Source organism: Passer domesticus, chromosome 16, assembly GCF_036417665.1.
Source record: "Passer domesticus isolate bPasDom1 chromosome 16, bPasDom1.hap1, whole genome shotgun sequence".
NCBI classification, from domain to species: domain Eukaryota; kingdom Metazoa; phylum Chordata; class Aves; order Passeriformes; family Passeridae; genus Passer; species Passer domesticus.
This window is the reverse complement of record NC_087489.1, coordinates 14,290,146-14,315,418: the sequence shown is the minus strand read 5'-3', so window position 1 is coordinate 14,315,418 and position 25,273 is coordinate 14,290,146. Positions and strand designations below refer to the sequence as shown.

General features: G+C 53.5%; 2 long non-coding RNA genes across 5 annotated transcripts; one reads left to right on the top strand and one right to left on the bottom strand.

The window, feature by feature from the left end:
• Positions 1–786: 786 nt before the first annotated feature.
• LOC135282047 (uncharacterized) lies at positions 787–10,777 on the bottom strand. Of its 2 annotated transcripts, XR_010348392.1 has the most exons (5): positions 10,677–10,777; positions 10,085–10,184; positions 2,135–2,305; positions 1,393–1,632; positions 787–1,258 (listed from the first exon to the last, which is right to left on the bottom strand). It is a non-coding gene; the product is annotated as an uncharacterized LOC135282047 (long non-coding RNA). The 2 variants fall into 2 exon arrangements; XR_010348391.1 differs by having other exon boundaries at positions 787–1,632.
• LOC135282045 (uncharacterized) lies at positions 10,113–23,809 on the top strand. 3 transcript variants are annotated; one of them, XR_010348389.1, is made up of 6 exons: positions 10,113–10,207; positions 10,516–10,681; positions 11,747–11,879; positions 12,342–12,403; positions 23,436–23,507; positions 23,626–23,809. It is a non-coding gene; the product is annotated as an uncharacterized LOC135282045 (long non-coding RNA). The 3 variants fall into 3 exon arrangements; XR_010348388.1 differs by lacking the exon at positions 10,113–10,207 and having other exon boundaries at positions 10,367–10,681; XR_010348390.1 differs by lacking the exon at positions 10,113–10,207 and having other exon boundaries at positions 10,367–10,681; positions 23,436–23,513.
• Positions 23,810–25,273: the final 1,464 nt, after the last annotated feature.

The following is a 25,273-nucleotide window of genomic DNA, read 5'->3' as shown; positions in this document are numbered from 1 at the left end:
GAGAATTTCCAGGCAAATAAATAATGGATGGAAATGTCACTTACTCGGCTTTAAACCTAAGAACAGCATCCTCATTATTGTGTTGACTCAGTAAGAGGGAAGAGCTGCGTGAGGGAAGGAAATGGAAAGCTGAAGACAATCAAAGCATTTCAGCAGCATCCTAAACTCCCCAGTCGTAGCAATTTAGGGATGGAGAGCCCGGGAGGGGATTAGTGCTGGCTAAGAGGTTGTTCAGCACTGTCAGACAGCACTCGCATTGATCTGGTTTAAGAACAGAAAATATTGTTTCTCACACGCCAGACCTGGCCCAAAGCTGCCTTGTGCTGCTGCTTCTTGGGGAGGAGACTAAACCTGGGGCTGTGCTTGGTACCCCAAAGCACAGCATGACTTTTGGTGTGGTTTCTCTGGATTTTGGGCATTTGCGAGTGTCTGGGGGCCACCAGAGGGGTCTGGCAGCTCCGTGGTTTGTCACAGCATCCCTTTCAGTGTCAGGGTTTGGCCTTGGCCTGCTTCCCTCCCCGCTCTGCCTGCTCTGGAAGTTCCATTACTCAAACACTGATGGAAATGCTGAGCTCTGTAGCTATCTGCTGTCAGGTAATAGTTTTTGCTATCTCCCTTTCCTTCCACTGCTGATTTGTGACTCGCTTCTCCAGCTATTCATTTTCTGAGCCCTAGCATCAGTGGGAGAACCTCTAGGAGAAAATGAGGACAGTGTTTGTGCAGTGCCATTATTTGTGTAAAAATCCATTTTAATACTTAAAAAAAAAAAAAGTGGCACTAGATATTTTGCTTTGAAGTGGGTTTGTCCTTGGGAAACCCCCCACCATCTCCAAAAGCATGTTCCCCCCCTGACAGCGTGTGCTGAGTTAAAGTGAGGACAGGAACATCTGAGCATCTCTATTTGTGCAGCTTAAGCTCAGTGACTTCCACTGGGCTGGAGGTGAAAGGCTCTGCCTGACGCCTTAAACCTCACTGAGGTCTTGTTGCAGCTGCATGGGGTCACTGGGGACAAGCAAAATTAGTCATTTGCTCCTGTTCTTTTATATAAAATGCCTTGTCTTATTAAGAAACAAATATATATTTTCTTTTTTTTCCTTTTTTTTCTTTTTTTTTTCTTTTATTTATTTTTTTTAACCCCTGTCCTTTGTATTTTGTGGTCAGTGGCTTCTGTTTTGCAGTGGGTGCTGAGCTGTGTCACTGCTGTCACAGGCTGGGTGAGCTTTAGGACTGGACTTTAGCTGGTGGGTCGTGTTACTTTCTGAAACAGAGGAAAACAATCCCTGTCGCCGTGGTCTGCTTGCAGCAAATCACAGAAGTGCTGGGAGTTCAAGGAGAAAAAGTGGCTTTTTTGCCTTTCCTCATCAATTCAACATGGGTGTAATGGCACATTACCTCAGTGCAGCTGCATTCTCAGGAAGTTGCTGGACTTGTGAAGAAAGGGGGAAGTGTTTGGCGTGTTGGAAATGCAGCATTGCAAAGGTGCCATCCCCAGGTGTGTGTCCATTATCTGTGAGCAGGAAATGCAGTGAAGCCCCTGAGGGGAGGGGTGCTCTGTGTGCTCTGAGTCAATCTCCTCCTGGTAAAATTCCAGAGTGAACCAGTTCTGTCTGCTTAATATTCCTCCATGTTTTCCTGCAGAAAAAAGGATATTCTCAATGTTCCAGCGTTTGGGCTTTAGTAGTGATGCTATTTTAGCACCTGGCAATGGAACAGTGGGACTTTCGACACCTCAGCAAATGGGATCAGCCCTGGAATCCCCAGACCCCGCAGAGCAGCAGCAGCAGCCCTGCTGGTCTGCAGCTGGCTGGTGTGTGGGGTGCTGGGGCTCCCTGGGGAGCTCTGGGGTGACGTGTGGGTCTCCTGGCCCCCGCAGTGAGGGGACCTTGGGGCTGGGACACGCTGCTGCTGTGGCACCCTGCTCCGGCCAGGGGAGCCCAGCAGAGGCAGGGGGGTGCCCGGCTGGCTGTGGCGAGCCCCAGCTCAGACATTTGAGCCCTGAAGAGTTTTTCCAAGTGTTTTCCATGTGCAGGGCTGGTGTCTCCTCACCCGGGCAGCACGAAGGTGCATGCTGCAGAAAACCAGCCTTAGGAACCCCTAGTGCAGCTGGCTCTCGACTGTAACCCCCAAACTTCACCTCTTTCGTTTGTAGGAGTTCTGTCTGGCCTCTCCTGCTTGCCTGGGCGGGATTTTAGGGTAAATGTCACTGCACAGCCAGGATTGGTCTGTGCTCTGTGCGCTGCCCTCTGCAAGGGCTCAGCTCTCAATGCAGATGTCACCCCCAAATCGTGCCACTGAGATGATTTCCCTGCAATGAGACAGACACAAAAGGGAAATATTTATTTTCTTTGGTTTTGGGCCCAAGGGACACTGGGCACAGCCATCCTTTTTCTCCCCACAATGGCAACAGTCGTTCTGACAATCGAGAACTTTCTCCCTCTCTCATCCTATTAAACAGCAGACTTAGTTGTTGTTTTGGTTTGGTTCATTTCATGTTATTTTTTTTCCTCCCTGCCTTGAAAATTCCATTTATAGAGTGGCTGGCACAATTCTGCTGCCACTTATCACGATGTAGCTGAGCTGATGGCAGATTCACAGATCTGGAATGCACACTGAGAGGATGAGAACAAAACGCCTGTAGTGGGTTCTTGGTGTCTCTCAACCCAAAAGAGCCCTTGTTGATGAATTCTGAGCTTGTGTGAGTGAGGGAGGAGCACCTTGCTGGTCAGGGAAAGTGGCAGAAAATCCAAGCTGCAGCTCAGAGCCAACATCCTAATGTGGGATCTCAGATTGCAATTTCTACTCACACACGTGGTCATTTTTATCCCCATGGAGCATCTGATGGAAGCAAGAGTTGCTGTAATTGGATTCTCTTACCCTTCCTGTTACTGGTCATGAATTTAATTGTAACTCTGGTCTTTTTAATAATTATTGAGAAATCATCCTTTTTTCCCCCCCCCGTTATGGATGCTTCTAATGTGAACACGATGTTCATGTAAAAAATTGAATTTAAAAACTCTCTTTCTGGAGCATGTTTGAGTTAATCAGCTAAAACTATCCTTTCAAGCTGAGCAGAAGAAAATACTCTGCTGTGTAAGGGTAAAGCTCTGTCCAGCACTGAAGGATTAAACAACTTAAAGGCTCCCAGTCAAGTGGAAGAATAAAGGGAAAGAAGGAATTTGGGGGCTGGGAATAGATGATCCTTAAGGTCCCTTTGAACCCAAATCATTCTATGATTCTGTGACCTCAGAAATAGTGGCAAGGACCTCTGAGAAACATGAAATGAATTCTGGTTTTCTTGTGCTTCTGGTTTTGCACTGGAGAGGCAGAGGGGCCCTGCTGGAGGGCAGGCTGGGCCTGGGGAGTCGTGACAGGACCACGTCATGTGTGAGCAGCCTGGCAGGGACAGGCAGTGCCAGTGTCCAGCTGGGAGAGGGGCAAAAAGAGGACGAGGGAGAAAAACAAGTGAAACATGAATATCTGGGATGCTTTTTGTACTGCAGGCAAAAGGGACATCACGGGGCAGGCAGAGTCACCTGCCACAGTGCCACAATGCCAGCAGTGCCACAGTGCCAGCAGTGCCAGCTGTGCCAGCTGTGCCAGCTGTGCCACAGTGTCCTGGTGCCCTCAATGATATCATCCAGCTCCATCAGTACTGGTGCTAACCCAAGCCCTAACCAAGCTGTGCCCCTGCAGATGCAAATGAGCAGTAATTAGCATCAGCAGAGCCAATTCCCGAGGCACAGCCAGGGAAAAGGCCAATGTCCCTGGCCACAACCTTTAAGCACAGCCAGCTCCTACTCGTAGGCAAGGCTTGTGTCAGAACAGGATGATTCTGGGAAAGGTCAGGAGTTGTGCTCAGTCCTGTCACAAGCACCCTCCAGCAGTTTTCTTCCCCCCAGGAGGGGAAGGGGCTGCTGGGGCACACAAGCAGCTCTCTCTTTTCCCACCAGGTGTGGCTGAAGTGCTTCCCAGGGGTTGTCACAGCCCCAGCCCTGCTGTGAGCAGCCCAGCTCAGCCTGGCTGTCCCAGAAGGAGCTGGCAGCCCCTGGAGCCCGTTCCTTGGGCAGGCTGTGCCAGCAGGGGCTGAGTGTGCCACAGCCTCAGCCTGGGGCTGCTGCAGCTGGGGCTAAATCTCAAAGAAAAGGGATCAGGAAAATGGCAGCCAGCATCCCAGAGTGGTTGTGGCCAGAGCACAGGCTGTAACTCCCTGTAATCTAACACTCTCCAGGGGCTGGGCTTGAGTAAAATAAGAACTGGTGACTCATGCCTTCGTCTTAAACTCTGAATGAACCTCACATGAAATTAAAACATGAGTAGCTTCCCCCCCTGCTTTAATTATTTCCACATTTCTCTGTAAATCTTGATTCCTGCCCAGGCTGGAAGTGGGGATTCTCTTACCACAGAAAAACCTGTGCTCCCAATGCATGTGGAAGCAGAAAATTCATAAACCTCTGTGAGAAAGTTTGTTCCTGGGAGAATTCTGCTCTGTGTAGGGCCAGTGTCCATTTTCTTCTCCCATTGTATGAAATATTTAATCCTACAAGTGCTGCAAAGTTGTTTTTTGTAAGGACTAAACCCACGTGGGTAATTACCCCTGATATTATTAGAAGCTGATCAGGATTTGCCCATCATTTTTAATAAGGCTGCAGAAATCTCCGAGCCCATCTCGAGAGTTATTCAGGCAATATTCCTCGTGCTCTCATCAGCTCTGTTCTCTTGATGAGCTCTGATGAAGGGGCTCAGGGACAGCTGCAGTGATTGCAGGGGGGCTGCAGAAGTGCCACATTCCCTGGGCCAGGCTGGGGTTTCTCTGTCATCGTGGCAATGAAAGGAGCCGTGCTGGGAGCAGGAGCCAGCCTGCAGGGCTGCCTGCAGCTCCTCCAGGGGGTGGTGAGACCACAAGCACCGTTTTGGGGCTGCCCCTTCCTTGCTGCCACTCTTGACTTTTTCCTTCCCGTGGCCAGGAGTGCCCAGGCTCTGAGCATCCCCCTGCCCCAAATCCCCTGGAGGGGGGTTTAGGCGCATCCAAGGTCGCTGCCCACAGGTTTTGGTGCCTAACTGAGAACTCAAGCCTCTCTCCACACCCTCCCCGTGCCCCTTCCATCATGGATGTGCCTCAGGGATCAGCCACAGCCTTCTCCAGGCACTTCTCTCACCCCAAGCTGCCCTGGCCCCACCTCAACTCTGCTGCAAGATTGATAGCAGAGCCCTCTCCTGTAATGCACGGGGCACTGCCCTTCCATTGAAATGCCTTCCTGGCACTGCTTTTGATTCCAAATCTCACCTGAAAATCTCTTTTATTACATATTTAATTTCCTTTCCCCCCCCCCCCCCTTTTTTTTTTTACCATTACGCTGACTTTGTAACTCTGATATTCAAGTATAAAGAACATTTTAGGTAGAACTTTATGAAAGCCATGCCTTGGCATGCCTATTAAAAAAAAAAAAACAACAACTCCCAAACAAGATTTGTATGTGATATGGCATAGCAAAGATTACACTGCATCTAGATTTAAATTAAGACTAAGAACCTGTTGTTCATCAAAATGAACAGGAGCCAGAAAGAGCCAGAGGGGCAGAATGAAAACCCAGCGTTGAGAGGAGAGTGCGAAGTCTATAATGAGAGCATAACTTTATCCTTGTGAACATTATTTGTTATTTCTCCTCTGGCGTTGCCCAATTTAATAAAATCTTGGAGAACTTTCAACCCTGCACAACCGCTGATTTTTAATGAAAAAAGATGAAAGAGATCAGGGGTCTCTGTACTTGCAATCTCCTAAAGTGAACCTCTGTACATCAGAAACTCTGCCTGCATAAAAATGCCTGTGAAAGGTGATTTTTTAAAAGAAATCCCCATAAAGTTTATTCTTGTTTTATTGGATACCAAACCTAATACTCCCTGAATGCTCTTGGCTTCTTGATTGCACTGGAAAACAGAGTTTTTCCAGGCATGTCTCTTCATTTCTGGCCGTGGGCAGGGCAGTGTCCTGTGCCCTGCTGGGGCAGCTCTGCCTGCCTGGGTTTGTGCCTGGGCACTGGGGTGTGTCTGGCAGTGGGAAGTGTGTCTGGGCACTGGGATGTGTCTCTGGGCACTGGGATGTGTGTGTCTGAGCACTGGGATGTGTCTCTGGGCACTGGGATGTGTGTCTGGGCACTGGGATGTGTGGCTGGGCACTGGGATGTGTGTCTGGGCACTGGGATGTGTGTCTGGGCACTGGGATGTGTGCCTGGGCACTGGGGTGTGTGTCTGGGCACTGGGATGTGTCTCAGGGCACTGGGGTGTGTGTCTGGGCACTGGGATTTGTGTCTGGGCACTGGGATGTGTGTCTGGGCACTGGGATGTGTGTCTGAGCACTGGGGTGTGTCTGGGCACTGGGGTGTGTGTCTGGGCACTGGGGTGTGTGTCTGGGCACTGGGATTTGTCTCTGGGCACTGGGATTTGTGTCTGGGCACTGGGATGTGTGCTGGCAAGCCTGGAGCCACGGGGTGGCTGGGGATGGTTGGGAAGGAGCCCAAGAGCATCCCCAGCCTCCTGCTCCCAGCCCTGTCACTCCTGGCAGCTGCCATGTCAAGGTGGCTGTTCCCTGACAGCTTCCCAAAGTGCCCAGCAAATTCCTGCCTTGCAAAACCTTCCCCTGGCTGTGGAATTAAAAACACACTTGGAGTCAGCAGGGCTGGGCGTGGGCTGAGCTCCCGCTGGCCTCCAGGACAAGCTGCTCTGGACATTCCAGGGTGGCTCTCGGGGCTTTGCTCAGCCCCGAGGGTCCTGCCCGGAGGGAAGGGGTCCCTGGGACCCCCAGCTCAGCCACCCCAGCAGCTCTGCCCCTCGCTGCTGTCCCTGGGGCTGGGGTGATTCCCAGCTCTGCTGGAGCCTGACTTCTCTGATTTCAGGGAAGAGCCCCGGGGTGTTTCCGGGGCAGCAGGACGGGTGGCAGGGCTCCCAGCACGGTGTCCCTGCAGCCAGAGGAGGCTGCAGCTCCCAGCAGCTCCCACGCTGCTCTCCTGCCTGCTGGAGCCCCTGGCACCTCCACAGCCGAGCCCCAAAGCTGCAGGCAGAGAGGCAGAGGCGTGGCAGTGAAGTGTGGAAATGCAGACTCCCAGTTTCCCTGTTCCAGGTGTGATTCATGGGGATGCTGCCTGGGAAACGTTTCCACCCAGCTGTACCAAACCCAAACAGGACGGCACGGTTTATGAAGCCAGAGGCAAATGTAAATGATGAAAGGCTGCTGTGTAAAGCTGCATTAAACACATCCCATTACATGGTGCAAGCCACATTATGGAGCTGCTCAAACATAATGCTCCTTTCGTTCCTCTAATTCCTCGGTGATTCAAATTTCTATATTTTATGAGATAGGAAAAGAAGAAAATATTAATTGCACTTGTGCATGCTAATGTCCTGCTATCCGTACAAAAATCAGAGATAAAAGAATGTCTCCAGGAGGGATGTATAGATAAATTTCTGCTGTCAGGAAGGGAGAATCCCTTCGCACCCTGGGCTGACTGAGGGGGTGACCCCACCTTTGTGTTTGCTGTTGTTCCAGAATGTGCTGCACAGCTCTGGGTGCAGAGATCACCCTGCAGGGCCCACGGGCACTGCCAGGCACCCTGGCCTGGTTTGGGAGGGGTTCATGCCCCCTGTGAGGGGCATGGGGTGGTTTTGCTCTCCCTGCTGCCTTCCTCTGCCCAGGCAGAGCTGAGGGAGCAGAGCAGAGCTGTGCCAGCCCTTGGCACATCGCAGCTCCTGCTCTTCTCTGAGTCTGTCTTCACGAGGTGCAGAGGAAGAGAAGCCTCTGGGAGCATGAAGGAAACAGTAGGTGGGTTTGTTCTGACTTGCTGTTTAAAAATGGAGTTGGGAAGGAAATCGATTTCCCATCCCCAAAAAAATATATTTGTTGTGGCATAAAAAGCATTTGAGCTGTGCTGGAGCCTTGCAAAGCTCAGAGGGAGAGCCAGCTGCTGTGCCAAAGGTGTGGGCACCCTCTGGGCTGATGCAGAGGGAAAGGTGAGTGTCAGACACCCCTGGGCAGCAGAGCAGGCATGGCACAATCCCTGAGTTCTCTGAAAGTCCTCCCAGGCTCTAAAACATTTCCAGGTGATCCCTTTTCAAAAACGGATCCATTTCTCTGGTTTTGGAGAAGGTGGCATTGTCTGAGGGTTGGGTTTTCCCCCAGACAGACCGAAGGCAATCAGATTCTGTTGTGCCAGAGCAGAGAGACTCATTTTGAAGAGAGATATATTATTTGTGGAGAGAAAAGCATTGCCATTTATTCTCCACTATTTATGGTGCTCTCATATCCTGGTCCTTGTTAGTGTGCATGCAGTGGGAAGCACCAGGCAGCTCCAGTGATAAACTGCTGGTCTCAGCCCCTAGCAGGGCACAGCCACAGCAGCACAGACATAACTCACAGCACCAATTAAAAATATTTACTGCACTGCACTTCCTAGATGAAGTCTAAACACAGCTTTTTCATCTTCTCGGGGTTCTGTTTTGCATAAATTTGATTATAATTTGCAGTTCCCAAAGGCAGGAGCAGCAGTGATGGCTGGAATGTGCCAGAAGGGATTTGAAGGCATCACAGCTCTGTTCATTTGTCCACCTCTGTTCTTACCCCGAGCATCTGGGGGCTTTGGCAAACCCCCAGAATCACAGGATCTGCTGGCTGGAAGCGACCCACAGGGGTCACTGGTCCAAGGCTGGCCCTCACAGACCCAGCAGTGCCACCCTGTGCCCGGGGACATTGTCCAAACCCTCCTGGAGCTGCGGAATTCCGAGCTCAGGAATGGCAGAGGGGGGCACGGAGGAGCAGAGGGAGCATCCCACTCCCCTCCTGGGGCATCCCACTTCCCTTTTGGGACATCCCCTCCCCTCTTGGGGCATCCCCCTCCCCTCCTGGCATATCCACCTCCTTTTCTGGGGCATCCCCCTCCCCTCCTTTGGCATCCACCTTTCCTCCTGGCACATCCATCTCCCCTCTTGGAGCATCCCCCTCCTCTCCTGTCACATCCACATCCCTTTCTGGGGCATCCCCCTCTCCTGGTGGCTTTTCAGGAGCTGCCTGAGCCATGGAGGATGAATTGTGTCACAATTCCCTGAGCCCTGGAGCCCCTGCCGTGTCCCCAGGGGAGGGAAGGGCTCCTGTGTCTCCTCCACCCTGCTGAGAGGTGATGAAGGTGCTGGTCCCAGTGCTCAGAGCCCTGCCCAGCAGGAAGGTTCAGCTCAGGGCCTGTCAAACAGACTCTGGATTCACACCCCCTTGCATCTGAAGAGCTCTTTAAGGTTCTGTCCAAAATGTCAGGAACATTTCCAGGAGCTGTTAACCTGAAGGCGTGTTTTAACCTCGGGTGGCACAAATCTCAGCAGAAACTTCCTAGAAGTTTTAGCAGCAGCTGAGGGAGCCTGAGGGCAGTGCTGCTCACAGCCCTTGGCTACACCTAGATTAGGCTTGGCAAACAAATTTCCCTTCACTTTAATCCCTTGGCGTTTTATGGATGCAAATCCCTTTTAGGCTCTTTTTCTGGGCAGTAATTGCACTTGAACCTGGTGTAACGCCCTGGTTTTCCTTTGCAGAGAGTCACCCAGGGTTCCTCTGCTGGCCCAGCTTCCCTGGCCTTGGTGGGGCTGGGGACATCCAGCAGGGACAGGGACACCGTGGGGCCAGGGGGTTTGGGGTCAGGGGATCAGGGTTTTGGGGTCAGGGGGTTTGGGGTCAGGGGGTTTGGGGTCAGGGGGTTTGGGGTCAGGGGGGTTTGGGGTCAGGGGGGTTTGGGGTCAGGGGGTTTGGGGTCAGGGGGGTTTGGGGTGAGGGGGTTTGGGGTCAGGGGGTTTGGGATCAGGGGGTTTGGGATCAGGGGGTTTGGGGTCAGGGGGTTTGGGATCAGGGGGTTTGGGGTCAGGATGTTTGGCTGCCTCTGGGACACCCTTGCTGTCTTTGCCCCTGGGAGGTTCAGAGGGGTCCAGGAGGGATTTTCAGAGGGTGGTTTTGCTCAGCTCCTCTCTCAGTATTTTTGTGCACCTCCCATTATAGTCATTAGGCTTGTGTGGCTGTTCAACCCCTACATGCTCCACATTTGTGTTTTCCTCCTACCTTTACAAAAATAGACGTTTCAGCGATCTGCAGCATCACATTTGTTGCTGTGGAGACGATTGTGATGTTGCCAATGGAGATGTGACTTCACTGGCAGGCTCTGAAGAAGGACAGGAGCATGAAGTGGGGCTCTGTTTCCCTCCTGCCCCGTCCCTGCTCACCCCCTTCCCTTCCCTTCCCTTCCCTTCCCTTCCCTTCCCTTCCCTTCCCTTCCCTTCCCTTCCCTTCCCTTCCCTTCCCTTCCCTTCCCTTCCCTTCCCTTCCCTTCCCTTCCCTTCCCTTCCCTTCCCTTCCCTTCCCTTCCCTTCCCTTCCCTTCCCTTCCCTTCCCTTCCCTTCCCTTCCCTTCCCTTCCCTTCCCTTCCCTTCCCTTCCCTTCCCCCTGCTGCATCTTGAAGCTGAAGTGATGCTCAGATCTATCTTCCTTCCCAGCCCGAGCTGCCTTTTGGCACCAATATGAACATGTAGCAGATGCAAATTGCCTCTAATTAGAGGTAGAACACAGGACTGGATTAATGATTTGTGGATTCTTGCCACACTCTTAACAACTTCACCAACACCCTTTGGGCTGTAATTGTGTAGGAAGAACCCACCGAAGGTACAAGCATGGATAAATTGTCCAGCATTCAGGGAAATGGCAGCAATTTCCTGGCTCTCTGCGTGGGCAATCCCAAAGCGAAGTGACAGGCTGGAGGGAGGGAGGGAAGGAAGAGGGATGGGCAGAGTGACAAGCCATGATTGCTCCTGCTGCACGTCTGGCAAAAACACAAACGCTGCTCCCCACCTGCTGCTGCCCCTCGGTGTGCCCAGGGAAACGTGGGGAGGGGAGAGGGAGAGGGAGAGGGAGAGGGAGAGGGAGAGGGAGAGGGAGAGGAGAGAGAGGGAGAGGGGAGCCCAGGCTGCTCCTGGGACAGGCTGGGAGCTGTGCTGGTGCAGGGCTGTGCTCAGGGAGCAGCGTCTCTGGGAAGGGCAGATCCAGACCGAGCAATGCCCGCTTTCCTCTGCAGGAAGTTTTGTAGAAAATTGCCAAACAAATGAGCTGCTGGGCCCTGGGGAGGAGGAGGGCTCTGGGGAGTCAGTGGTGTTTCTCCCTGGCAGCCCCAGGCTGCCTCAGGAGTGGTTTGTGCTGTGATGGTAATTGGGTTTCAGCTGATTGCAGCAAAACTATGAATCAACTGCAGCCCATTTTTAATAATGAAAAACTGAAACATAATCAGAAATATATTCACAGTGCTACAGCTTTCAGTGATTATATGCAGCAACTGGTGCCTGCAGCCTCTTTTTGGACTCATATTCTCTCTCTTGCCTATATATATATTTTCAAGTTTAAGCATCAGAAAAGAATCCAATATTCAGAGCAGTTGATTTGGCCTGAGATGGAGCTGACTGCAAGGATTAACAGAGCTCTTTTCTGTGCTCCAATGCCCTGCCTGGGGAGAGCTTGCTCTCCCTGCCCAGGCCATCAGCAGGCACCAGCAGCACAGAATGTGGCAAGCCAGGGTGTGCTCCTGAGGTCACCTGTGAAAATGGTGCAGCAGCCTTGAGTGTGACAAGGAAAGTGGATTTTCCCTCTCCTGAGTGCAGCACTGACAGGAGGATGAGTTACTATGGTGATGAAGGCTATAAAACAGATGGAAATAAATATATGTATAATGCCTTTTAGGTATGATCTGACAAAAAACGGTGACCTGGCTCCATGGGACCTGGTGGAGATTGGAGAGTGCTCCCAGTGATAGTCTGTGGACGTCAGAAGTGATGGATGGCAGCCCGTGGTTCCTTCAGAGCAGCTCTGCCAGGTGCCTGTGCTGCAGCAGCAGCTCCTGAATCCCAGGTTTCTCCCTGTTCACTGCAGGTCTTGCAGCCTCAGCCCAGCCCCTGGCTGTGCCTGCAGCCCTGCCAGCTCCCCATCCTTTCCCTGGCTGTGCCTGCAGCCCTGCCAGCTCCCCATCCTTTCCCTGGCTGTGCCTGCAGCCCTGCCAGCTCCCCATCCTTTCCCTGGCTGTGCCTGCAGCCCTGCCAGCTCCCCGTCCTTTCCCTGGCTGTGCCTGCAGCCCCTGGGCTTTGCTCAGACCCACAAATGTCAGGGCAGAGCTCTGGGCTCCTCACAGCCCCCAGCTCTGGATGCTTCAGGTCCAGACATTTTCCAGGGGGAAAAAGGGTTTCCTTCCCCCTGCCTTCTCCACCTCTCCCTGGCCGGGATCGTTTTCAGCTGACCCTCAGTAATGGTTTGTTTTTCTCCTTCCACAATCTCCCCACAGCCCGAGGCAGCCCGGCCACTCGGACTCCTCATGTCCCTTATCTTCATCAGAAAAACGCCAAAGTGAGTTAGAGAATGCAGCCAGCACTGAGGGTAATGGGATGATCACCTAGATTAATTGTGAAGCCTGTTTTGCTCTCAGAGTTTTGTCCATGACTCATGTTTGTTCACAGGATGTGATTAGAGAAGTTTTTAGAGCAATGGCATGCGTGCACCGGGGAAGGGCTCAGGCTGATTTAAAGGGGACCTCTCACAAGAGGAGTAAAGGCCTCAGGGTCTCACAGGAGACGTGAGGGCTGCATCTTTCTCCCAGCTGGTTCTGTTTGCCTGCAGGTGCTGTTCTTCAGAGGGGCTGTGGCAGTGGTGCTGCAGGCTGGGGATGGGATTCCTGTGCTGCGCCGGGGCTGCAGGCTGGGGATGGGATTCTCGTGCCCTGCATTCTGGGATCTGCTTCATGTGCTCTGCACCTGGGGATCTGCTCCCTGTGCCCAGCAGGCTGGGGATCTGCTCCCTGTGCTCTGCACACTGGGAATGTGATTCTTGTGCTTTCAGGCTGGGGATCTGCTCCCTGTGCCCTGCAGGCTGGGGATAGGATTCCTGTGCTTTGCACACTGGGGATCTGCTCCCTGTGCTGTGCAGGCTGGGAATGTGATTCTTGTGCTCTGCACCTGGAGATCTGCTCCCTGTTTTCTCAGGCTGGGATCTGCTCCCTGTGCCCTGCACAGTGAGGATCTGCACTCTGGGGATCTGCTCCCTTTCCCTGCAGGCTGAGCAGCTGCCAAAGCTGCCTTTGTCAGGAAAAGCCAGGCAGAAGAGCCGGGCAGGAGCTGAGCGGGGCTGCTCCGTGTCCTGCCAGCAGGGCTCTGGGTGGGCTGGCAGGAGCAGAGTGCTGCTGAGCCCCCACAGCCCCCTCCCTGTGCCCTGCTGCCAGAGCCTGCTCAGCCCCTGGGAGAGCAGCCAGGGCTCCTGTTGGACAGGGGGGTGCTTGAGGGGGCACAGCAGCCCCCAGGTGCTGAACTGCAGCCCTGCTGCTCGAGTCCAACACACGAAAAGGCAAATACTTACCTGGGGTTTATTTCCCCGTTCAGAGCTGTGTTCTCCCCAAGAGCTCCTGGTGGGCAGTGCCACCCCATCCCCTGGCAGTGCTTCAGCCTCCCTGCAGGCGCCTGCAGTGCCCCTGCCTTGGCTGGCACTGTCCTGCTGCCCCCAGCCCTGGCAGTGCCAGCAGGGCTCTGTGCCCCTGTGTGGCACAGCCTGGCTCTGGGCAGACACCCCAGGCTGCCAGGGGGCTCTGCCAGCCTGGGCACCCCTCCAGAGTGTGCCAAGAGCACAGGGAGCGTCTGGCTGAGCCCAGAGCAGGAGCTGAGCTGGGCATGGCCTGTGCTTGGGCTGCCCCAGAGCTGCTGTGGCCTGGGCCAGCTCCCTGATTTATCCCTGCACTCAGGCAGATGAATCAGAGGAGTATTTGCATTCCCTAAATTTAGTGTGTGCATCTCTGTATCCAGCCCGTGTGCATGTTTTCATTTGCATTTTGTCACATTTAGCTGAGGGAGGTGCAGAACATTTTGGGTTGAGCAGGACCCCTCGTGGCCACTCCATCAAAACCTGGCGTTCCCAAACCCCACTCAGCCTCCCTTGGGGTTTGCTTGCAAGGGGAAACTTCTCCAGGTATGCCAAGAAAGTTTAAAAAGTGCATGAAAAGACCCCAATTACACAGAGTTTACAGCTCAGTTACCCTCATGAAAAGCTGCTCTGGTGTAATTGCATCAGCTTGAATCCACAAAAAAACCTCAACCAGCAGAGTTTGCTCTGCAAGCAGCCTTTAAACCTCTCCAGTGCTCTGCTTCCAAACTGTCCGTTAGTGTTTGTTCCCACGTCTTCCATTAAATGTGATTACTGGGTATTAAACCTTGCACAGGCAGCAGGGAGTCACCCCCTGCTCCGGGGCTGTGCTGGTGGCCCTGCCACGGGCACGGCTTGTTCCTGCTGTCCCACGGGCACAGTTTGTTCCTGCTGTCCCCTGAGCACAGCCTGTTCCTGCTGCCCCACGGGCACAGCCTATTCCTGCTGCCCCACGGGCACAGCCTGTTCCTGCTGTCCCCTGGGCACAGCTTGTTCCTGCTGCCCCACGGGCACAGTTTGTTCCTGCTGCCCCACTGGCACAGCTTGTTCCTGCTGTCCCCTGGGCACAGCCTGTTCCTGCTGTCCCCTGGGCACAGCTTGTTCCTGCTGTCCCCTGGGCACAGCCTGTTCCTGCTGTCCCAGGGGCACAGCCTGTTCCTGCTGCCCCACGGGCACAGCCTGTTCCTGCTGTCCCAGGGGCACAGCCTGTTCCTGCTGTCCCCTGGGCACAGCCTGTTCCTGCTGTCCCAGGGGCACAGCCTGTTCCTGCTTCCCCACGGGCACAGCCTGTTCCTGCTGTCCCACTGGCACAGCCTGTTCCTGCTGCCCCACTGGCACAGTTTGTTCCTGCTGTCCCACTGGCACAGCTTGTTCCTGCTGCCCCACTGGCACAGCTTGTTCCTGCTGTCCCCTGGGCACAGCCTGTTCCTGCTGTCCCACTGGCACAGCTTGTTCCTGCTGTCCCAAAGGCACAGCCTGTTCCTGCTGCCCCACGGGCACGGCTTGTTCCTGCTGTCCCCTGGGCACAGTTTGTTCCTGCTGCCCCACTGGCACAGTTTGTTCCTCCTGCCCCACTGGCACAGTTTGTTCCTGCTGCCCCACTGGCACAGCCTGTTCCTGCTGTCCCCTGGGCACAGCCTGTTCCTGTTCCAGGGGCACGGCTTGTTCCTGCTGCCCCACGGGCACAGCTTGTTCCTGCTGTCCCCTGGGCACAGCCTGTTCCTGCTGCCCCACTGGCACAGCCTGTTCCTGCTGTCCCAGGGGCACAGCCTGTTCCTGCTGTCCCACTGGCACAGTTTGTTCCTGCTGCCCCACTGGCACAGCTTGTTCCTGCTGTCCCACTGGCACAGTTTGTTCCTGCTGCCCCACAGTCACAGCCTGTTCCTGCTGTCCCACTGGCACAGTTTGTTCCTGCTGTCCCACTGGCACAGTTTGTTCCTGCTGCCCCACTGGCACAGCCTGTTCCTGCTGTCCCACTGGCACAGTTTGTTCCTGCTGTCCCACTGGCACAGCTTGTTCCTGCTGCCCCACGGGCACAGCCTGTTCCTGCTGTCCCACAGTCACAGCCTGTTCCTGCTGTCCCACTGGCACAGTTTGTTCCTGCTGTCCCAAAGGCACAGCTTGTTCCTGCTGCCCCACGGGCACAGCCTGTTCCTGCTGTCCCACAGTCACAGCCTGTTCCTGCTGTCCCCTGGGCACAGTTTGTTCCTGCTGCCCCACGGGCACAGCCTGTTCCTGCTGCCCCACGGGCACAGTTTGTTCCTGCTGTCCCCTGGGCACAGTTTGTTCCTGCTGCCCCACTGGCACAGTTTGTTCCTGCTGTCCCCTGAGCACAGACTGTTCCTGCTGTCCCAGGGGCACAGCCTGTTCCTGCTGCCCCACTGGCACAGCTTGTTCCTGCTGTCCCACGGGCCCTGCTCACTGCTGCTCTCCTCGGGATGGAGCAGGATTTGGATTCTGCTGGAAGCACCAGGGGTGCACAGGAGGAGCCAGAGCAGCCAGGTCCTGGAGCTCTTACCTCACATCTCCACTTGCACAAAGGTTTTGTCTCACAATCTGGTGTCATTTTCAGCCCTGAGAGTAAAAGGAAGCTCTGGGTTGGTTTTGAGGAATGAATTCCCATTTTCATCCCCGTTCACTGCTGTGATCTGAAGTTATTTAAGCACAGGCAGAAGAAATGGCCATGTTTGGGTGCACCAGGAGTTTACCCCACTAAAATGAAAGTTGCCCTTTCAAAGTGGAGCAAAGCAAGTTCTGTTAGTGCTGGTGGCTCTGGTTGCTGGTTGTGTTGCTGTTTCCTGCCCTGGCAGGAGGGGCTCAGGGGTGGCAGGGTGCTGGGCACATGCCTGGGAGCAGGGAGCATCACTGTCCTACCACCGAGGCACCAGCCCCTAAAGAAGATGTTAATGAAGCTTGAAATCACATTTGCATTGCAAATGGCACAATTTGTTCTGCCTTTATACGGAATCAGTGTGAGCTGTTTGCTGCTTTGTTCCAATTGTGCATGTGAATAATGCTGCAGTTAGGTGGCTCAGCATGGGAAAGATCTTAGTCACAAACAAGGCAGGGGAAATTAAAAATATGCTGTGTTGAACAGATCAGCTATTCAACTTCCTGACTTCTTTTTTATCAGCCACCTTCAAATTATCAGGCCATAGAGGAGTCCTGCTCTCCCTCAGAGCCTGAAGAACCGATGCAGATTTGCTCAGTTCCAGGCAGATTTTTAATTACAACTACATTAGAGATTACCTGAGGGGTTACACCAGGCTCCTGAAGTGGGTATGAGCTCTCTTGAGCAGAGAACAGCAGAGTTTTTGCCAGGCTGTGAGCAGATCCCTCATGCAGTGCATGGACAAAGCTCCTGTCTGCTCCTGCTCACAAGTTGCAATTTCATGACAAATTCATTTCTGGGCATGTGGAAGAGCTGAGGGCAATTACTGGGTCATCCCACCTGCTGAGCAGGCAGCCAGCCTGGGGAGTTACTGCTGGGGTGGCAGGATCTCAGGAGAGCTGGGAGAAGAGGCAGGGTGGGCACCTGGGATCAACCCTGATCCTGATCCTTTCATGGTGGGCACTCAGCATCAACCCTGATCCTGATCCTTTCATGGTGGGCACTCAGCATCAACCCTGATCCTGATCCTTTCATGGTGGGCACCTGGGATCCACCCTGATCCTGATCCTTTCATGGTGGGCACCTGGGATCAACCCTGATCCTTTCATGGTGGGCACTCAGCATCAACCCTGATCCTTTCATGGTGGGCACTCAGCATCAACCCTGATCCTGATCCTTTCATAGTGGACACCCAGGATCAACCCTGATCCTTTCATGGTGGGCACCTGGGATCAACCCTGATCCTGATCCTTTCATAGTGGACACCCAGGATCCACCCTGATCCTGATCCTTTCATGATGGACACCTGGGATCAACCCTGATCCTTTAATAGTGGACACCCAGGATCAAACCCTGATCATTTCATAGTGGACAGCTGGGATCAACCCTGATCCTGATGCTTTCATAGTGGCACCCAGGATCAGCCCTGGTCCTGATGCCTCCATCCCAAGCACGTGGGAAATCTGGAGATGACATTATCCAGGCGTTCATGGGTCTGTGGCAGTGCTGAATTCTGGAGCAGAAGCCTTTGTGGGTGCTTTCCTGCCCAAAGAGCAGAGGTGGGGTGAGCTGCTGAGAGCACCTGGGTGCCAGGGGGTGCTGGGGGTGCCTCTCCAGGGCAGGTTTGGGGTGGGTGGCTGTGTGACACCCTGCCACCCCTGGGGAGCAGGCTGGGTCCTTTGAGCAGAGCCAGGGAGCCCCAGCAGGCTGCACTGCCAGCCTGGGGTGCTGTGACAGATGGCAAAACAGCCCCAGAGCCACTCTGAGCTCCTGCCAGGGCAGCCTTGGAGCAGCCAGAGCCCTGAGCTGTGTTCAGCAGCTGGGGAGTCCCTGAGCCAGGGGACAGGCCTGGGGGCACTTCTGGCTGGGTCTGGGAGCTGAGTTTGAAAGGTTGCTGAGGATTCAGCTCCCACTTCTCCTGGTAAGGACTGCTGCTATCCAGGGCACGTTTGATGAACTTTTGCTGAAATGGTGACAGCTCTGCCTTCCCTGCTGAGCTGGGCAGGAGGGTTTGCAGGGGGGAAGCACAGCTGGGCTCTCTCAGAGCCCTCAGCACAGGGAGTTCTCCCCACACCACAGGAGAGCATCCCCAGTCCAGGCAGAAAAAAACAACCCAGGAGATCTCACAAGTCAGAATCTAACTTGCTCAAGTGTTGCTTTCTTTTTCCCCCTACTACTTGTGTGTGTTTTTCTCCTTTTAATGCTATTACTTGCAATTTTGTTTTAAAGTGAGCTCTGTGCTGCCTCAGCCTGACAGCAGAAACACCTCAAGGCTTTACTGTGATTCAGCTGAACAACAGTGTGATTAATGTTTGAAAAGTTGTTTTCAAAAGGGTGCACAGAAAATCTCTTCCATCTACTCGTGCAGGAGGAGGTGATATCAGAGGATTTCAGATATCTCACCTGTCCCGAGTCTGTGGCCTTCCCAAACTGGTGCCTGTCTGGCTCAGTTGGCATTTCCAGGACTTTCTGAAGAGATTTTTGGGACGTTTCGAGAGGTTCAGCTTCCTCTGCATCCAGAGACATTGCTTTTTTTGGCTCTCTGCAAACAGAGGCTTCAGAACAATCACATCCACAAATTATTTAACTTTCAAACGCTCATTAAATCCCTGGCTCCTTCTGCAAGTGCCACGTACAGAATTCTGGAAGCGAGGTGGGAGGAGGAGCAGGGTAAAAATGGCTTTTCCTCCCCAGTGCAGCCCGGGCAGGCACTGCCCCTCGGCTCTGGATCCCCCCAGTGCCCAGCAGAGCTGAGGCAGCCCCAGCAGCCCAGAAACGAGTCCAGCACCCAGCCTGAGGAGCGAGGGGCTGGGCAGCCCTCAGGAGGAGCTCTGCTCTCTGAAGGAGCCTCACTGCCCCGATGGCCTCGCGTGGCTCACGGCAGAACCATTGTGATGTCTGAGCTAACCCCACTTTTCACCGGCTCAGCCTTGTTTTTATTCCTGCTGCACAGAAAAATTGCTGTCCTAAAAGACTCCCCTGCTTGCCACGCCACTGACATCCAAGGGCTGCACACAGGAATGTTCTCCAAACCCATTTTTCTGAGCCTGCCATGCCTGTGTGGAGCCTTTCCTCTGGGGACTGTCAGAGGGAGCACGAGGAGCTGTCCTGGCCTTGTGCATGAAACACTGCAGCACCCTGGGGGTTTGCAGTGCAGTTTCACAGGCTGCATTTGTTGCTCATTCTCTGAGCGGGTTTGCTTCCCAGCTAAGCAGGATGAATTGGAAATTGTTCCTCTCCCTGCCTGCAGTGTGTGCTGCACGGCTGCAGTGCTGCTGCCTGCTGTGGTTGTGTGCTTGGAGGCAGGACAGGTTCCCTTCTGCTCTTTTTTCTCTTCGTCCTGGATCCCTGTCATCCCAGCAATCCAATGTAGTCTGTATATAGATTTGGAATATATAGGGAAAATGTCTAACTGGAGCACAGGGACTTCTGTGTGTGGTTTGGACACAGGATGGCTTGGGATAAATAACATTTATGTTCTCTACAGGAAGATATTTTTAGTATTTTATTAATGTCTTTGTCAATCAAAGTTTAAAAGTTATTTTTATAGGAAAACTATCCTATGCTAAATGTTTGAAGCTCGCACAGTAAGTAATAGTGTGCATATTGCTACTGCTATTTAAAAACTAATTGCTGAGGTTTATTGGAGAGCTGTGAATATTAAAGGCCAGATTTGTCCTGTCTCATACCATGCAAGTCTCATTAAGTCTGTGATCAGAATCTGATCCAGTAAAGAAACTTTTCCCCACTGATCCTAAGCACACCTTTTAAGACAATTAACTTGGCTGAGTGTTCTGATTTGATCTTAAACATGTTCTTTGAAAACGATTTATTGCATCCATTGGAATCAATAGTGCTGCTGGAAGAAAACTGAGAAAGAAAAGCACAAATGTCATGTGAGGTAAAGCAGTGAAACAGGACAGTAAATTTAATAGAAAAACACAGGAATGAGAATTGACAGTCCCAGTCTCAGCCAGGGCCTGGGTTTGGTGCAGACATGGAGAGTCTGAGGATTGATCAGAACACAGATCCAGCAGAGCCTGAGAGCAGGCAGGAGGGCAGGGAAATCCAGCAGCTCCTGAGCCCTGGAGAGCTCTGTGGGAGCTCTCTCTGCTCAAAGTCCTGCTCTGGGGGAGAGCAGAGCTCCGTGGCAGCCTGGCCCCCCTGCCTGGCTCCTGGCCAGAGGTGACAGTCCCTGGTGCCTGGCACTGCCAGCCCTGTCCCCAGCTCTGCCCTGGGGCAGCCGTGGCCTCACCTGCCTGCCCCACCCCAAACCCCCTGGTGGCTTCACCCCTTCACTGGAAAACACCTGGAGACCATCGAGCCCAGCCCAGGAGCAGCCAGGAGGGAGGGAGAGAGGAAGAGCACAGCCAGAGCAGCAGCAGGCAGCCCAGGCGTGCTCTCGCAGGGCTCCAGCCCAAAGGGAGCTCTGGCTGTGCTTTGGCAGGCAGGTTACCCCACGGGCTGTGAGATGTCCTGCTCCTTCAAATGTCCCTAAAACCTGGGAGCAGCACCTGGAGCTGCTGGAGCTGTGGGTGAAAAGACTCAGTTCTGAGCAGGAGCTGCTGCTGGAGTTATTTATTGTTAACCCATCTCTGAGCTGCTGCTGGAGTTATTTATTATTAACCCATCTCTGAGCAGGAGCTGCTGCTGGAGTTATTGTTAACCTCAGGTCTGAGCAGGAGCTGCTGCTGGAGTTATTTATTGTTAACCCATCTCTGAGCTGCTGCTGGAGTTATTGTTAACACTTTCCTGCCAGAGGGATCCCTTCAGGTATCACCAACAGCCCCATGCTTTCCTTTTCCAGCTCTTCTCCCTGGAGTCCCCCTCAGGCACCCAGGGCACCCCAAGGGGAGGCTTTGGCACCACAGATGTGCTGTGACTTTGGGATGGAGCTTCCCTGGCCACGCTCCAGGGCAGGTGGAGCCCTGGCCAGGCTGAGCTCCTCCTCAGCCACCCCAAATCCAGCACCACAGTGAAAGCCCAGACGCTCTCTGGATTCCAAACAGAGACAGCTGGCAGTCTTTGACTTGCAGACATCAAACAGCCTTGTGTTTGCTCGGCTTTCCCCTCCAGCTAATCAGTTAATTGGAGTTAAGTACTCTGAGACGTTAGACATCCCTCTTCTCCTAATGAAGAGGCCGCTGCCAGCCGGGCTCCAGGTCCAGCAGCTCCTGCCCTCCAACGTGCCTGGAATGACAAGCTCAGGAAGCACAGACAGGACAGGGGCAGTGCCTTCCAGCTGACAGAGAGCAGGCTCAGGTCGGAGATTAGGCAGGAATTGTTCCTGGCAGGGTGGGCAGGGCTGGCACAGGGTGCCCAGAGCAGCTGGAGCTGCCCCTGCATCCCTGGCAGTGCCCAAGGCCCTGGGGACAGTGGGGGTGTCCCTGCCATGGGTGATGCTCAGTGTGCCCTCCAGCCCCAGCCCCTGTGTGCTTCTGCTCTGTGCCACAGCCTGAAATGCTCTGCAGCTCCCTCTGAGGCTGCCGTCATTTTTTTATGAAGACCAAATTAATTCAGAAATATGAAAAGAATGGAAATAGGCACAAATATGCCAATTTATGCATTTAGCTCTCCCCCCAGCATTTTTGATTTTCCTCTTCTTCTTTCTCCCATCCCCTTGAGCAGCTTGGGATGGTTGTGTTTCAGTAGCAGCTCAAATTCCTGCTGGGTTCCTCCAGAGCGGCCTCATAAATTCTCATCCTGCTTTTCCCACATGCACAACTGGTTTTTAAGTGCAGTATAGAGGTTTATCCTCATTTAACCACTCATCTCACCATTTTTGATCTCTGAAGGCTGGGATTTCAATATTAAATAAGATTATACACCTTTGCTTTTATGAGCTTTCCCAAGCCCCAGACATTTGCTGCCTTACCCTTGCACGGGGATCTCCAGCTCTGGGCCAGGCAGAGGAGGCAGGGCTGGGCTTGGTGAGCCAGGAAGGGTCTGTGCTTCCCCTGAGCCAGGGAACAGCTCCAGGTCAGCCCAGCTGGCTGAGCCAGGGCCAGCCTGGCGCTGGAAGTGCCCCTGGAGCTTCCAGAAGTGCAGCTGGAGCTTCCAGCCCCTCTGGGATTTGGCTCTCCTGCTCCTGGGCTAAACCACCCATGGCTTTGTTGTGGTCTGGGATCCTTTGTTTTTTCATGTTCCCTGCTAAAACATTGTCCAGGTGTGGATGGTATTGAAACACTTTGGGGTTTTTGAAGCACAAAAGGAGATCTGCTGTTTTCTCTTTGTTTTTCCTAATCTGTCTCAGAATGAGATCCTAGACCTTGCTGAAGATCAGCTCCTAAAAGCCGAGAAAGTTGCTCAGTTCTTTCAGAGCTGGTTCTTTCATAAAACTTTATTTCTAGAATTCTGGGGAGGGTTTTTTTCAGTTTGAATCCTGATAGGATGTTTTAGGCAGCTGCATTTTAATCTTTAGAATTAATTAACTTGGTAAAGTATAAAGTAGCAGAAGCATGGATGACAATACTAATGAAAGTCATAAAAACAGATTAATGAGTAAATCCAAAGAAACAGAACCCTCTGCCTCCCTGCAGACATGGATATTAATGAGGTTTCCTTTGTTTCTCTCCGAGGGTGGGCAGTTTCTCCCACCCCACAAATCTCCACAAGTGCCAAAGTGTTTTGGTATTTTGTGTCTGGTTCCAGTTAGAGCTGCAGGCAGAAACTGGTAAATACAGCGAAATATTGTTAGAACCAGGGATTTCTGACCCGATAGTAAAAGTGACAAACCAATTAATGGGGCTTTTCTTTCTTGAGGTGACCAGAGAAGAAGAGGTGCTTTGCTCCTTGGTGTTTACACAAAGTGAAGTTCTGAGATTGCTTTGCTGGGTAGGAGAGAAAACCATAAAGTTTTCAGTAGCTACACAACTCACTCTGGAAATTTAAATACATAGAAATGGCAATTTAAATACATAGAAAAGAGGTGAATTAGGGAGATTCTGCCACGCCAGCTGCTGGCCTGGTTGTCTGCTCAGATAATTAGTACCAAGAGTCCTGAGGAAAGGTGGAACAGACTGGCAGTGAGCAATGCCTGTGAGCAGCTGCTGGGCATTCAGCTCTCCCTTTTCCCCTGAAATCTGTGTGTGCTCTGTGCCTCTCCCCTCCTGCACTGCCAGAGGTGAAACAGGATAAATCACAGCTCTGGGGGACAGCAGCACCTCAGCCTGGCTCCGGGGAGGCTGGAAAGAGGGGTTCAGTCATCCCCAGCAGAGACATTTCTCCTGGGGACACAGACTCCGCAGGGTGTGAGCAGTGTGTGAAATTATGTCATTAGTACTTCAAGATACTTCTTTAAAGGAGCCTCAAGCATTTTAACTTACTGAATTATTTCATTTTCTGTTTTACTTTTATATCAAGTCCCTTCTACCAAGACGACTGGAGAACCTGTGTAATGAGGCAAGAGATATTGACAGCAAGGGCTGATCAAAGGTGAGGGTGAGAACTTTTTTTGGGTTTCCTTAGTGCTACTTTAACTCAGACTTCTGAGAGTCGCTGAGGCATAAGAAGTCTTTGTTAAAATTCATTACTTCTTCCCCTTTATTTAAAGGAGGAGAAATAAGAGACTGCTGATGAGTTGCATGGAAAGGTCAGAATTGACAGCAACTGTAAAGAAGAACAAAACAGCTTTAAAACCTCATCCCTTTCTGACGATAAATAAAGAGCATAATCTCAATTATTTTGCTCTTCTGAGGACCAGTTTCAAGTGAAGGGTTTTTTATTACATGCAGTTTCTTGTCTGAGAACAAAACATACTGACAGCAAGAGGTGTCCTTCCCTTGGGTGAGCTTTAATCCGTGAATTCTGAGCACCCAGGGCCATGGATTGCACCCCAGAGAGGGCAGGACCCTGCAGGGACAGCCAGGATATGTGTCCCATGAAAAGGAGGGGACAGCAAGGGCTGGGAAAGGTGGCAGAGCAGCTGAGTCATTGCCAGCATTTCTGCTCCCCCCAAAAAATCCAAAATCTCAGCAGTTCCAGCAGCCATGCCTGGGGCTCTCCAGGGGAGAGCCTGTCCCCTGTCACTGGGGCTGTCCCCTGTCACTTGGCTGTCCCCTGTCACTTGGCTGTCCCGTGTCACCGGGGCTGTCCCCTGTCACTGGGGCTGTCCCGTGTCACCGGGGCTGTCCTCTGTCACTGGGGCTGTCCCGTGTCACCGGGGCTGTCCCGTGTCACCGGGGCTGTCCCCTGTCACTGGGGCTGTCCCCTGTCACTGGGGCTGTCCCGTGTCACTGGGGCTGTCCCGTGTCACCGGGGCTGTCCCGTGTCACTGGGGCTGTCCCGTGTCACTGGGACTGTCCTGTGTCACTGGGCTGTCCCGTGTCACCGGGGCTGTCCTGTGTTACTGGGGCTGTCCCGTGTCACCGGGGCTGTCCCCTGTCACCGGGGCTGTCCCCTGTCACCGGGGCTGTCCCGTGTCACTGGGCTGTCCCGTGTCACTGGGGGTCCCGTGTCACCGGTGCTGTCCCGTGTCACCGGGGCTGTCCCCTGTCACCGGGGCTGTCCCCTGTCACCGGGGCTGTCCCGTGTCACCGGGGCTGTCCCCTGTCACCGGGGCTGTCCCGTGTCACTGGGCTGTCCCGTGTCACCGGGGCTGTCCTGTGTCAGTCACTGGGGCTGTCCCGTGTCACTGGGGTGTCCCCTGTCACTGGGGCTGTCCCGTGTCACTGGGGCTGTCCCGTGTCACTGGGGCTGTCCCGTGTCACTGGGGTGTCCCCTGTCACAGGGGCTGTCCCGTGTCACTGGGCTGTCCCGTGTCACCGGGGCTGTCCCGTGTCACCGGGGCTGTCCTCTGTCACCGGGGCTGTCCCGTGTCACTGGGGCTGTCCCGTGTCACTGGGGCTGTCCCGTGTCACTGGGCTGTCCCGTGTCACTTGGCTGTCCCGTGTCACCGGGGCTGTCCCCTGTCACTGGGGCTGTCCCCTGTCACTGGGGCTGTCCCGTGTCACTGGGGCTGTCCCGTGTCACTGGGGTGTCCCCTGTCACTGGGGCTGTCCCGTGTCACCGGGGCTGTCCCCTGTCACTGGGGTGTCCCGTGTCACTGGGGCTGTCCCGTGTCACTGGGGTGCCCTTGGGACCCTGTGGCCTTTCAGCAGGACCCCAGGAGTCCCAGGGACTCCATCCCAGCCCTGGGAGGGAGGAGAAGCACCAGGGCTCCTACAGAAATCCATATTTCATGTCAAGCCCTGGAACCAAGA